We start from the raw sequence: 16353 nt of genomic DNA, 5'->3' as shown, positions 1-16353 counted from the left end.
ACCCCTGTTAAAACCATCGGTTTATTTTTGGAGAACGAATGGATTTTTCCCAGACAAACACCCCTGTTGAAACAGGTGACCGTTTATTTTTGGTAACCGAATGGGATTCAAACCATGTTCAAACACCTCTTTTATATTTGGAGAAGTAATGGGGAAATTCAATGACCCATGTTTAAACAAACACCATCACTTTTGGAGAAAAGATGGGATTCAACCCAGGTTCAAACACATCTTTTATTTTTGGCGACGAATGGGATCAAACCCTTTAAAAACACATCGTTTATTTTTTGGATAACGAATGGGATTCTAACCCATGTTAACACCCATTTTTTATTTTGGAGACCGAATGGGATTCAACCCATTTGACACACCTTTTTATTTTTGAGAACAATGTGATTCAACCCCTGTTGAACACCTTTAAATTTTTGTAGACGAATGAGATTCAACCCATGTTCAAACGCAAGCAACCATTTTTTTGGGAGAACGAATGGGATCAAAAACGCCATGTTAGAAACAATCTTTTATTTGTGGAGAACGACTATGGGATTGCAAAACCCATGTTAACACACTTTTATTTTGGAGAACGAAGGGATTCAAACCCATTTTAAAACGCAACCATTTTTTTTGGGCGAATCGAATGGGAATTCAAACCCAGTTAAAAACAACACAAACCATTTTTTTGGGAGAACTAATGGGATTCAAACCCAATGCCTAAAGACGCAACCATTTTTTTGGGAGAACGAATGGAGTTCAGAACCAGGGTTACACACCACCATTATTTTGGAGAACGAATGGGATTTGCAAACCCAGGTTAAACACATCTTTGATTTTTGTAGAACGAATGGGATCACCCTTTAAAACTCAACCATTTGTTTTGGGAGGAACGAGCGTTGTATTCAAAAACCCATGTTAAAACACAAGCCATTATTTTTGGAGGGACGAATGGGATTCATCAACCCGCTAGTAAAACACCCCAACATTACGTTTGGAGAACGGAATGGGATTCAACCCATGTTAACAAACGCAACATTTGTTTGGGAGAACGAATGTGATTCAAACCCCTGTTAAAAAACAACCATTATTTTTGGAGAAACGAATGGGATTCAAACCCATGTTAAAACACAACCATTACTTTTGAGACGAATGGTATTCAAACCCTGTTAAAAGCAGCTCTTTTATTTTTGGAGAACGAATGGGATTCAACCCATGTTAAAACCTCTTTTATTTGGGTGGAACGAATGGGATTATACCCCGGTTGAACACAACCATTACTTTGGAGAACTAAATGGGATTCAAACCCTGTTAAAACACAACCATTACTTTTGGAGCAACGAATGGGATTCAAACCCCTGTTAAGCACATCTTTTATTTTGTAGACGAATGGGATTCAAACCCATTTTAAACACCTCTTTTGATTTTTGAGAACGGATGGGATCAACCCATGTTAAAAAACACACATCTTTGTATTTTTTGGATGAACGATGGGATTCAACCCCTGTTTAAACCCATCTTTTATTTTTGGAGACGAATGGGGATTCAAACCCATGTTAAACACCTTTTATTTTTTGTGAGAAAAGCTAATGGGATTCAAACCCTTTCAAACACAGTCTTTTATATTTGAGAAGGAATGGGATTCACACGCCATGTTAAAACACAACCATCCTTTTGTAGAACGATGGGATTCAAACCCTGTTTAAAACCCTCTTTTATTTTTTTGAGAACGAAGGATTCAAAACCATTTTAAACACATCTTTTATTTTTGGAGAACGATGGGATTCTAACCCATTTAAAACACTGTTTTATTTTTGGAGACCGAATTTGATTCAAACCTCCATGTGAAACCCCTTATTATTTTTTGGAGAACGAATGGGGAATTCAACCCATTTTAGAAGCAATCTTTTATTTTTGGAGAACGTAATGGGATTCCAACCCGATGTTAAATACACAATCTTTTATTTTGGAGAACGGATGGGATTTCAAAATCAAAACCCTTTTAACACACACTCTTTTATTTTGATAACGATGGGGGATTCAAACCTGTTGAAAACCATCTTTATTTTGGAGAACGAATTTGATTCAAAGCCCATGTTGAAACACCTTTTATTTGGAGAACAAATGGAATTCAAACCCATGTTGAAAACCATCTTTTATATTTGGAGAGGTGAATGGGATTCAAACCTGTTAAAACACAACCATCATTTGTAGAACGAATGGGATTCAAGCCCATGTTCAAACCCTCTTTTATTTTTGAGAAGGCGATGGGATTCAAGCCCAGTGGAAACACTCTTTATTTTTTGGGAGAACAGATGGGATTCTAACCCATGTTAAACAATGTTTTATTTTGAGACCGAATGGGGATTCAAACCCATGTTGACACACAGGAACACCTTTTATTTTTGGAGAACTAATGGGATTCAAACCCTGTTGAAACACCTTTTATTTTTGGAGCGAGATGGGATTCAACCCATGTTAAAAGCGCACCATTTTTTTTGTGGAGAACGAATGGATGCAAACCCATGTTAAAACACAGTCTTTTATTTTTGGAGAACGGATGGATTCAACCCCATGTTAAACAAAACCACTTTTATTTTTGGAGAACGAATGGATTCAACCCATTTTAAAACTGCCACCATTTTTGGGAGAACGAATGGGATTCAAGACCCATGTTCTAAAAACACAACCATTTTTTTGGGAGAACGAATGGGATATCAAACCCATGCTAAAAGCCGCAACCCATTTTTTTTTTGGAGGAGACGAATGGGATTCAAACCCATGTCTAAACACACCATTATTTTGGGAGAACGAATGGGATTCAAACCATGTCTAAACACAATCTTTTTGATTTTTGGAGAGAACGAAATTGGGATTCAACCCATGTTAAACTCAACCATTTGTTTTGGGACGAACGAATGGGATTCAAACCCATGTTACACACAACCATTATATTTTTGGAATAAACGACAATGGGATTCAAACCCATATTAAAACACAACCATTACTTTTTGGAGAACGAATGGGAATTCAACCCATGTTTCAAACGCACCATTGTTTGTGAGAACGATGGATTCAGACCATGTTACAACACAACCTTATTGTTTGGAGAACGAATAGGGATTGCAAACCCATTTTAAAACACAACCATACTTGGAGACTCCTGGGATTCAAACCCATGTTTACGCCAGAAGGTCTTTATTTTGAGAACGCATGTATTCAAACCCATTTAAAACCATCTTTTTATTTTGGAAACGGATGGGATTCAAACCCATGTTAGAACACCTCTATTTATTTTTGAGAACGATGGGATTTAACTAACCCATGTTAAAAAGCAATCTTTTCTTTTTGGGAGAACGAAGGGATTCAAACCCATGTTGAAACACCTTTAATTTTTGGAGAAACGAATGGATTCACCCTGTTGAAACACCTTGTTAGTTTTGGGAGACGAATGGCTTCAATACCCATGTTAAAAAGCAACCATTGTTTGGGAGCACGAATGGGATTCAAACTCCCATGTTAAACACAACCATGTATTTTTGGGAGAACGAATGGGAATTCAAACCCATGTTTAAACACCATACAACAATTTACTAATTTGGAGAACGAAGGATTCAAAAACCCATGTTAGCACATCTTTTATTTTTGGAGAACGAATGTGATTTCAACCCATGTTAAAACACATCTATCTTTTTATTTTGAGAACGGATGGGATTCAAACCCATTGTTAAAATCACATCTTTTATTTTTGCAGAAACGAATGGGATCAACCCATGTTGGGAAACACATCTTTTTTATTTTGGAACGAATGGTATTCAAACAACCCAGTGTTGAAAACCACCTTTTATTTTTGGAGAACGATAGGATTCAAACCCATTTAAACACATCTTTTATCTTTGGATAAGGAATGGAGTCAACCCATTGTAAACACAACCATCACTATTTGGAGAACGAAGGGATTCAAACACCATGTTAAAACACAGCTTTTATTTGTTGGAAGAAGGCGAATGGGATTTCCTAACCCATGTTAAACACCACGTCTTTTATTTTTGAGAACGAGAATGTGATTCTACCCATGTTAAAACACAGTTTTCATTTTTGGAGAACGACATGGGATTCATCAAACCATGTTGAAACACCTTTTATTTTTTTGATAACGAATGGGATTCAAACCCATTTTGAAACACCTTTTATTTTTGGAGAACTAATGGATTCAACCCCGTTAAAACGCCACCCAGTTTTTTTGGGAGAACGAATGGATTCAACCCATGTAAAAAAACACATCTTTTCTTTTTGGAGAACGGATGGGAGTCAAACACTGTTAAAAAACACCTTTTGATTTTTGGGAGAACGAATGGATTCAACCCATTTTAAACGCAGAAAAAAACCATTTTTTGGGGAGAACGAATGGGATTCAAACCATGTTAAAACACCACCCTTTTTTGGGAGACCGAATGGTATTCAAACCCATGTTAAAACACCAAACCATTGTTTTTGGAGAACGAATGATTCCAACCCATCTTAAATACAACCTTTTTTTTTGGGAGAACGTGGTATTCAACAAACCCATGTTTAAGACCTCTTGTTATTTTTGGAGAACTAATGGGATTCAACAACCCCTTGTTTAAAACTCAAAACCATTTTGTTTGGGAGAACGAATGGATTCAAACCCATGTGAAACCAAAACCATGTATTTTTTGGAGAACGAATGGGATTCAAACCCATATTAACACACAACCATTACTTTTGGGAGACGACTGGGAGTCAACCCATGTTAAAACGCAACCATTTTTTTTTGGGAGAAACGAATGGGATTCAAACACATGTTAAACACAACCTTATTTTTGGAGACGAATGGGATTCAACCCTGTTAAAACCAACCATACTTTTGGAGGTAACGAATGGGATTCAAACCCCGTAAGCACATCTTTTATTTTTTAGAACGAATGGATTTAAAAACCCCTTTTAAAACACTCTTTATTTTTGGAGAACGGATGGGATCAAGACCCAGTTCAAACACATCTTTTATTTTTGGAGAGCGAATGGGATTCTAAACCCCTGTTTAAAACGACATCTTTTATTTTTGGATACTAATGGGCTTCAAACCCTGTTTGAAAACACCTTTTTCTTTTTGGAGAACGAATGGGATTCACCAACCCTGTTGAAACATCTTTTATATTTTTTGGAGACGAATTGGAGTCACCCATTGTTAAACGCTACCATTTGTTTGTGGAGAACTATGGGATTCACCCCATTTTAAAAACACAACCATTATTTTTGGAGAACTAATGGGATTCAAACCCATGTTAAACACAACAATTACTTTTTGGAGAACTAATGGGATTCAACCATGTTAAAGCACTCTTTCATTCTTTTTTGGAGAACGAATGGGATTCAACCCCATGTAAAACCTGACATCTTTATTTTGTTGGAGAACGGATTGATCAAACCCATGTTTAAAACACATCTTTTATTTTTGGAGAAAACGAATGGGATTCAAGACCCATTTAAAGACACACCCATATTTTTTTGGGAGAAGCGACTGGTATTCAAAGCCCATTCTAAAACGCACCATTTTTTTTGGGAGAACAATGGATTCAAACCCATGTTAAAACACAACCAGTATTTTTTGAGAACAGAATGGGATTCAGAACCCATGTTACACGAACACATCTTTGATTTTGGAGAACATGGGATTTCAAACCCATTTTAAAACTACAACCATTTTGTGTTTTGGGAGAACGAATGGGATTCAAACCCAGTGTTAAACACAACCGATTATTTTGGAGAAACGAATTGGATTCAAACCCATAAATTCAAACACAACCTTTACTTTTGGAGAACGAATGGGATTCCACCCATGTTCAAACGCAACCATTGTTTGGGAGAACCATTGGGATTCAACCCATGGTTAAAACCAACCATTGATTGTTTTTGGAAGAACGAATGGGATGCAAACCATGTTCAAACACAACCCTTACATTTTGGAGAACGACTGGATTCAACCCATGTTAAGCACCTCTTTTTGGGGATTTTTGGAGAACGAATGGGATTCAAACACATGTTAAACACATCTTTTATTTTTTGGGAGGAACGGAATGGGATTCAAACACCCATGTTAACACACATCTTTGATTTTTTTGGGAGAACGAATGGGATCTAACCCATGTTAAAACACATCCTTTTATTTTTGTGGAGAACGAATGGGGATTCAAACACCATGTTGAAACACCTTTAATTTTTGGAGAACGAATGGGATTCAAACCCATGTTTGAAACACCTTTTTATTTGTGAGAGAGGGGAGCACGAATGGGATTCAACCCATGTAAAACGCAACCATTTGTTGGAGGAGAGAACGATGGGATTCAAACCCATGTTAAACACTAAACCCATTATTTTTGGAGAACGAAATGGGATTCCAACAACCCATGTTAAAACACATACAAGTACTTTTGGAGAACGAATGGGATTCAAACCTATTTAAAGCACAATCTTTTATTTTTGGAGAACGAATGGGATTCAAACCCATGTTAAAACACAATCTTTTATTTTTGGAGAACGGATAGGGATTCAAACCCATGTAGAAAACACATCTTTTATTTTTGGAGAACGAAGGGATTCAAACCCATGTTAAAACACATCTTTTATTTTTGGAGAACGAATGGGATTCAAAAACCCATGTTGAAACACCTTTATTTTTGGAGAACGAATAGGATTCAAACCCATGTTAAAACACATCTTTTATATTTGGAGAAGGAATGGGGATTCCAACCCATGTTAAAACACAAACCATCACTTTTGGAGAACGAATGGGATTCAAACCATTGTTAAAACACATTTTATTTTTGGAGAACGAATGGGATTCAAACCATGTTAAAACACATTCTTTTATTTTTGGAGAACGAATGGGATTCTAACCCATGTTAAACACATGTTTTATTTTTGGAGAACGAATGGATTCAAACCCATGTTGAAACACCTTTTTATTTTTGGAGAGAACGAATGGGATTCAAACCCATTTGAAACACCTTTTATTTTTGTGAACGAATGGGATTCAACCCATGTTAAAACGCAACCATTTTTTTGGGAGAACGAATGGGATTCAAACCCATGTTAAAACACATCTTTTATTTTTGGAGAACGGATGGGATTCAAACCCATGTTAAAACACCTTTTATTTTTGGAGAACGAATGGGATTCAACCCATTTTAAAACGCAACCATTTTTTTGGGAGAACGAATGGGATTCAAACCCATGTTAAAACACAACCATTTTTTTGGGAGAACGAATGGGATTCAAACCCATGTTAAAACACAACCATTATTTTTGGAGAACGAATGGGATTCAAACCCATGCTAAAATACAACCATTTTTTTGGGAGAACGAATGGGATTCAAACCCATGTTAAAACACATCTTTTATTTTTGGAGAACGAATGGGATTCAACCCATGTTAAAACTCAACCATTTGTTTGGGAGAACGAATGGGATTCAAACCCATGTTAAAACACAACCATTATTTTTGGAGAACGAATGGGATTCAAACCCATATTAAAACACAACCATTACTTTTGGAGAACGAATGGGATTCAACCCATGTTAAAACGCAACCATTTGTTTGGGAGAACGAATGGGATTCAAACCCATGTTAAAACACAACCATTATTTTGGAGAACGAATGGGATTCAAACCCATGTTAAAACACAACCATTACTTTTGGAGAACGAATGGGATTCAAACCCATGTTAAAGCACATCTTTTATTTTTTTAGAACGAATGGGATTCAAACCCATGTTAAAACACATCTTTTATTTTTGGAGAACGGATGGGATTCAAACCCATGTTAAAACACATCTTTTATTTTTGGAGAACGAATGGGATTCTAACCCATGTTAAAACACATCTTTTATTTTTGGAGAACGAATGGGATTCAAACCCATGTTGAAACAACACCTTTTATTTTTGGAGAACGAATGGGATTCAAACCATGTTGAAACATCTTTTATTTTGGAGAACGAATGGGATTCAACCCATGTAAAAACGCTACCATTGTTTTGGGAGAACGAGATGGGATTCAAACTCCATGTTAAAAACAAAACACAACCATTATTTGTTGGAGACGAATGGGAATGCAAAACCCAGTGTAAAACACAACAAATTAACTTTTGGAGAACGAAGGGGAATGCAAACCCATGTGTAAAGCACATCTTCAATTTTGGTTGGAGAACGAATGGGGATTCAAACCCATGTTAAAACAAAAAAAAAATCTTTTATTTTTGGAGAACGGATGTGGATTCAAACCCATGTTAGAAAAACAAATCTTTTATTTGGGAGCACGAATTGGAGTCAAACCCATGTTAAAACACAATCTTTATAGTTTTGGAGAACGAATGGATTCAAACCATGTTGAAACAAGCCTTTTATTTTGGAGAACGAATGGAATTCAAAACCCATGTTAGAAACACATCTTTTATATTTGGAGAAGGAATGGGATTCAAACCCATGTTAAGAAGACCACAACCATACACTTTGGGAACGAATGGGATTCAAACCCATGTTAAAACACAACCATTATTTTTGGAGAACGAATGGGATTCAAACCCATGTTAAAACACATCTTTTATTTTTGGAGAACGAATGGGATTCTAACCCATGTTAAAACACATCTTTTATTTTTGGAGAACGAATGGGATTCAAACCCATGTTAAAACACATCTTTTATTTTTGGAGAACGGATGGGATTCAAACCCATGTTAAAAACACAACCATTATTTTGGAGAACGAATGGGATTCAAACCCATGTTAAAACACCTTTTATTTTTGGAGAACGAATGGGATTCAAACCCATGTTGAAACACCTTTTATTTTTGGAGAACGAATGGGATTCAAACCCATGTTGAAACACATCTTTTATTTTGGAGAACGAATGGGATTTAACCCATGTTAAAACGCAACCATTTTTTTGGGAGAACGAATGGGATTCAAACCCATGTTAAAACACATGTTTTATTTTTGGAGAACGAATGGGATTCAAACCCATGTTAAAACACAACCATTATTTTTGGAGAACGAATGGGATTCAAACCCATATTAAAGCACAACCATTACTTTTGGAGAACGAATGGGATTCAACCCATGTTAAAACGCAACCATTTGTTTGGGAGAACGAATGGGATTCAAACCCATGTTAAAACACAACCATTATTTTTGGAGAACGAATGGGATTCAAACCCATGTTAAAACACAACCATTACTTTTGGAGAACGAATGGGATTCAAACCCATGTTAAAGCACATCTTTTATTTTTGGAGAACGAATGGGATTCAAACCCATGTTAAAAAACATCTTTTATTTTTGGAGAACGGATGGGATTCAAACCCATGTTAAAACACATCTTTTATTTTGGAGAACGAATGGGATTCTAACCCATGTTAAAACACATCTTTTATTTTTGGAGAACGAATGGGATTCAAACCCATGTTGAAAACACCTTTTATTTTGGAGAACGAATGGGATTCAAACCCATGTTGAAACACCTTTATTTTTGGAGAACGAATGGGATTCAACCCATGTTAAAACGCAACCATTTGTTTGAGAACGAATGGTATCAAACCCATGTTAAAAACACAACCAGTATTTTTGGAGACCGAATGGGATTCAACCATGTTAAACACACATTACTTTTTGGAGAACGAATGGGATTCAAACACATGTGTAAAGCACATTCTTTTTATTTTGGAGAACGAATGGCTTCAAACCCAGTTAACCAGCAATCTTTTATTTTTGGAGAGAACACGGATGGTATAACCCATGTTTAAACAATCTTTTATTTTTGCGAATGTGCAAAATGGAGACCGAATAAAACCCTCGCTTTTAATACCCAACATGTTGAAGAAACAAAAACCTTTTATATTGTTGATAACGCCGGGATTCCAACCCAGTTTAAACACCTCTTTTATATGTTGGCGGAAGGAAAAGGAGTCAAAACCCTGTTACAACAATCAACCGCGTCCTCACTCCCTTTGGATAAAAACAGACTGGGATTCAAACGCCAGTTAAGGTGTCACAATCTTTTAATTTTTGGACGAACGATGGGAACTTCAACACCCAATGTACAACAACACTATTTTATTTCTTGGAAAACGAGTGGTTATTTCTAACATGTGTAACACCATTTTTGGAGAACAATGTTTTATGTCAAACCTGGTGGAGAACGAATGGGAGTCCACCCTGTTGAAACACCTTTAATTTTTGGGAAACGTATGGGATTCAAAAACACCTTTATTGTGGTTGGACAATGGGAATTCTTTTATTTTGTGGCGGGAACGAATGGCGTTCACCCTTTTTAAAACACAACCATTTTTGTTTGGGAGACGGATGGATTCACCATGTTACAATCACACAATCTTTTATTTTTGAGACAACCTTTTTTTTTGGGAGAACGAATGGATTCACACAACCCATGTTAAAAACACAACCATTTGTTTTGGGAGAACGAATGGGATTCAAACCCATGTTAAAACACAACCATTTTTTTTGGGAGAACGAATGGGATTCAAACCCAATGCTGAAAACGCAACACCATTTTTGGAGAAACGAAGGGGATTCAAACCCGATGTTAAAACACAAACCATTATTTTTGGAGTAACGAATGGGATTCAAACCCATGTTAAAACACATCTTTGATTTTTGGAGAACGAATGGGATGCAAACCCATGTTTAAAACTCAAAACCATTTGGTTTGGGAGAGAACGAATGGGATTCAAACCCATGTTAAAAAACCCCACCATTATTTGTGGAGAACGAAATGGGATTCAAACCCATATTAAAACACAACCATTACTTTTGGAGAACGAATGGGATTCAACCCATGTTAAAACGCAACCATTTGTTTGGGAGAACGAATGGGATTCAAACCCATGTTAAAACACAACCATTATTTTTGGAGAACGAATGGGATTCAAACCCATGTTAAAACACAACCATTACTTTTGGAGAACGAATGGGATTCAAACCCATGTTAAAGCACATCTTTTATTTTTGGAGAACGAATGGGATTCAAACCCATGTTAAAACACATCTTTTATTTTTGGAGAACGGATGGGATTCAAACCCATGTTAAAACACATCTTTTATTTTTGGAGAACGAATGGGATTGTAACCCATGTTAAAACACATCTTTTATTTTTGGAGAACGAATGGGATTCAAACCCATGTTGAAACACCTTTTATTTTTGGAGAACGAATGGGATTCAAACCCATGTTGAAACACCTTTTATTTTTGGAGAACGAATGGGATTCAACCCATGTTAAAACGCAACCATTTGTTTGGGAGAACGAATGGGATTCAAACCCATGTTAAAACACAACCATTATTTTTGGAGAACGAATGGGATTCAAACCCATGTTAAAACACAACAATTACTTTTGGAGAACGAATGGGATTCAAACCCATGTTAAAGCACATCTTTTATTTTTGGAGAACGAATGGGATTCAAACCCATGTTAAAACACATCTTTTATTTTTGGAGAACGGATGGGATTCAAACCCATGTTAAAACACATCTTTTATTTTTGGAGAACGAATGGGATTCAAACCCATGTTAAAACACATCTTTTATTTTTGGAGAACGAATGGGATTCAAACCCATGTTGAAACACCTTTTATTTTTGGAGAACGAATGGGATTCAAACCCATGTTAAAACACATCTTTTATATTTGGAGAAGGAATGGGATTCAAACCCATGTTAAAACACAACCATCACTTTTGGAGAACGAATGGGATTCAAACCCATGTTAAAACACAACCATTATTTTTGGAGAACGAATGGGATTCAAACCCATGTTAAAACACCTTTTATTTTTGGAGAACGAATGGGATTCAAACCATGTTAAAACTCAACCATTTTTTTGGGAGAACGAATGGGATTCAAACCCATGTTAAAACACAACCATTATTTTTGGAGAACGAATGGGATTCAAACCCATATTAAAACACAACCATTACTTTTGGAGAACGAATGGGATTCAACCCATGTTAAAACACATCTTTTATTTTTGGAGAACGAATGGGATTCTAACCCATGTTAAAACACATCTTTTATTTTTGGAGAACGGATGGGATTCAAACCCATGTTAAAACACAACCATTATTTTTGGAGAACGAATGGGATTCAAACCCATGTTAAAACGCAACCATTTTTTTGGGAGAACGAATGGGATTCAAACCCATGTTAAAACACAACCATTATTTTTGGAGAATAAATGGGATTCAAACCCATGCTAAAATACAACCATTTTTTTGGGAGAACGAATGGGATTCAAACCCATGTTAAAACACAACCATTATTTTTGGAGAACGAATGGGATTCAAACCCATGTTAAAACACATCTTTTATTTTTGGAGAACGAATGGGATTCAACCCATGTTAAAACTCAACCATTTGTTTGGGAGAACGAATGGGATTCAAACCCATGTTAAAACACAACCATTATTTTTGGAGAACGAATGGGATTCAAACCCATATTAAAACACAACCATTACTTTTGGAGAACGAATGGGATTCAACCCATGTTAAAACGCAACCATTTGTTTGGGAGAACGAATGGGATTCAAACCCATGTTAAAACACAACCATTATTTTTGGAGAACGAATGGGATTCAAACCCATGTTAAAACACAACCATTACTTTTGGAGAACGAATGGGATTCAAACCCATGTTAAAGCACATCTTTTATTTTTGGAGAACGAATGGGATTCAAACCCATGTTAAAACACATCTTTTATTTTTGGAGAACGGATGGGATTCAAACCCATGTTAAAACACATCTTTTATTTTTGGAGAACGAATGGGATTCTAACCCATGTTAAAACACATCTTTTATTTTTGGAGAACGAATGGGATTCAAACCCATGTTGAAACACCTTTTATTTTTGGAGAACGAATGGGATTCAAACCCATGTTGAAACACCTTTTATTTTTGGAGAACGAATGGGATTCAACCCATGTTAAAACGCAACCATTTTTTTGGGAGAACGAATGGGATTCAAACCCATGTTAAAACACAACCATTATTTTTGGAGAACGAATGGGATTCAAACCCATGCTAAAACACAACCATTTTTTTGGGAGAACGAATGGGATTCAAACCCATGTTAAAACACAACCATTATTTTTGGAGAACGAATGGGATTCAAACCCATGTTAAAACACATCTTTTATTTTTGGAGAACGAATGGGATTCAACCCATGTTAAAACGCAACCATTTGTTTGGGAGAACGAATGGGATTCAAACCCATGTTAAAACACAACCATTATTTTTGGAGAACGAATGGGATTCAAACCCATGTTAAAACACAACCATTACTTTTGGAGAACGAATGGGATTCAAACCCATGTTAAAGCACATCTTTTATTTTTGGAGAACGAATGGGATTCAAACCCATGTTAAAACACATCTTTTATTTTTGGAGAACGGATGGGATTCAAACCCATGTTAAAACACATCTTTTATTTTTGGAGAACGAATGGGATTCAAACCCATGTTGAAACACCTTTTATTTTTGGAGAACGAATGGGATTCAAACCCATGTTAAAACACATCTTTTATATTTGGAGAAGGAATGGGATTCAAACCCATGTTAAAACACAACCATCACTTTTGGAGAACGAATGGGATTCAAACCCATGTTAAAACACATCTTTTATTTTTGGAGAACGAATGGGATTCAAACCCATGTTAAAACACATCTTTTATTTTTGGAGAACGAATGGGATTCTAACCCATGTTAAAACACATCTTTTATTTTTGGAGAACGAATGGGATTCAAACCCATGTTAAAACACATCTTTTATTTTTGGAGAACGGATGGGATTCAAACCCATGTTAAAACACAACCATTATTTTTGGAGAACGAATGGGATTCAAACCCATGTTAAAACACCTTTTATTTTTGGAGAACGAATGGGATTCAAACCCATGTTGAAACAACTTTTATTTTTGGAGAACGAATGGGATTCAACCCATGTTAAAACGCAACCATTTTTTTGGGAGAACGAATGGGATTCAAACCCATGTTAAAACACATCTTTTATTTTTGGAGAACGGATGGGATTCAATACAATACAATACAATACAATTTTATTTGCTCATACAAGAAAATTTACATGAAATGTGAAAAACAACTATCGAAAACAACTAAGAAAATAAAGAATAGATAATTGTCAAAAGAACATAATTCAGAGCCTGGGGTCTAAATTAACCATAAGGTTTTCGAGTTAGACCCCAGCAATTTAAAATTTAACATTGGAGTAAACTGAAGAAGAACCAAGTACATAAAAAATAATTACAATTTAACTGAACAATAAAACTGTTAATCCACAATTAGAGTAATGACATGTATGGTATATATTAACATATATGAAGAAAGAAATAGAATATTTAGAAAAAGGAAAATCTAAGGAAGAACTAAATTTTTATCTGTAATTGGTCGGCAAGTAAATAACTTTTTAATTTTTTCGCAAACGAAAATACATTAACATTTTTTAAGTGGCTAGGAATTTGTTCCCAGAGTTCAATCGCCATATTAGCCGTCATTTGCTTGCCTATATTGGTACGCACTTGTGATTTATGCAAGTTTTGCTTTGCTGCGTACCTGGTATTGTAAGGATGGATATCTTTTGCATATTTGAAAAAAGAGGAAAGTGTCTCTGGGAGCTTACCTTTGTGCCATAAATGAGTAAATTTTAAAGCATGAAGACGATAAATATTATTTACTGTGAGAAGCTCCAAGAGATTTAGCAAGGGAAGAGCGCTTTCGGTGTTTTCGCCAAAAGATACAACAAAGAACATTATTCTTACAACTATATTCTGTTTGACTTGCACTTTCTTAATGTGCGTTTTATAAGCGCTTCCCCAGGCCAATATTGCATATGATATGTAGGGATAAACAAGGTTGTAATAAATTTGTTTCAGTTGATGAATGGAGAGATAATGCCGTAATTTTGATATCACTCCAATATTTCGTGAAATTTTTGAGCAAACATAAGAAATATGGTATCTCCATGATATGCAGTCATCAATTATGACTCCTAAATATTTTATGTGGTCTTTTCTTTGTAAAGAATTGCTTGAACCATCTCTGTTTTGAAATTTCAGATCAATTACCGCGTCTTTCTTTTTACTTGATTTCACGATCATGAAATTTGTTTTTGTATAATTAATTGATAGTTTATTTGCGTCACACCATGTCTTAACTTTTTGGAGCTCAGAGTTCATTAGTTTTTCAAGTTCCCTTAAGTCATAGTGCGAGGCAAAGACATTCGTGTCATCAGCAAATATTCTAAATTTCAGAGTATCAGAGCAGTTTGGCAAATCATTAATATATAATAAAAACAAGAGAGGTCCAAGAGAGCTACCCTGAGGAATTCCACAATTCATCGTTTGTTTTGAGGATACGTTGTTACCAAAAGCAACATATTGTTGCCTATTTGTTAAATAACTGGTAAACCAATTTAGCGCAATACCTCTGACTCCATATAGTTCTAACTTTTCTACTAGAATTTTGTGATTAACAGTATCAAAGGCCTTTGAAAAATCTAAAAATGCACCACAAGTATACATTTTATTGTCTATTGCTTTCCTTAGGTTGTCCGCTATTTCAGTAATGGCTAGTGAAGTTGAGTGGCCTTTTCGAAATCCAAACTGAAACTCGAATAAAAAATTCAAACCCATGTTAAAACACATCTTTTATTTTTGGAGAACGAATGGGATTCAACCCATGTTAAAACGCAACCATTTGTTTGGGAGAACGAATGGGATTCAAACCCATGTTAAAACACAACCATTATTTTTGGAGAACGAATGGGATTCAAACCCATGTTAAAACACAACCATTACTTTTGGAGAACGAATGGGATTCAAACCCATGTTAAAGCACATCTTTTATTTTTGGAGAACGAATGGGATTCAAACCCATGTTAAAACACATCTTTTATATTTGGAGAACGAATGGGATTCAAACCCATGTTAAAACACATCTTTTATTTTTGGAGAACGGATGGGATTCAAACCCATGTTAAAACATAACCATTATTTTTGGAGAACGAATGGGATTCAAACCCATGTTAAAACACTTTTTATTTTTGGAGAACGAATGGGATTCAAACCCATGTTAAAACACCTTTTATTTTTGGAGAACGAATGGGATTCAAACCCATGTTAAAACACATCTTTTATATTTGGAGAACGAATGGGATTCAAACCCATGTTAAAGCACATCTTTTATATTTGGAAAACGAATGGGATTCAGACCCATGTTAAAACACATCTTTTATTTCTAGAGAACGGATGGGATTCA

Source organism: Actinia tenebrosa, unplaced genomic scaffold (assembly GCF_029948245.1).
Source record: "Actinia tenebrosa isolate PJP-AT-01 unplaced genomic scaffold, QUT_ActTen_1.0 PGA_scaffold6__47_contigs__length_16458017, whole genome shotgun sequence".
Taxonomy (NCBI): domain Eukaryota; kingdom Metazoa; phylum Cnidaria; class Anthozoa; order Actiniaria; family Actiniidae; genus Actinia; species Actinia tenebrosa.
This window is presented reverse-complemented; position numbering follows the sequence as displayed.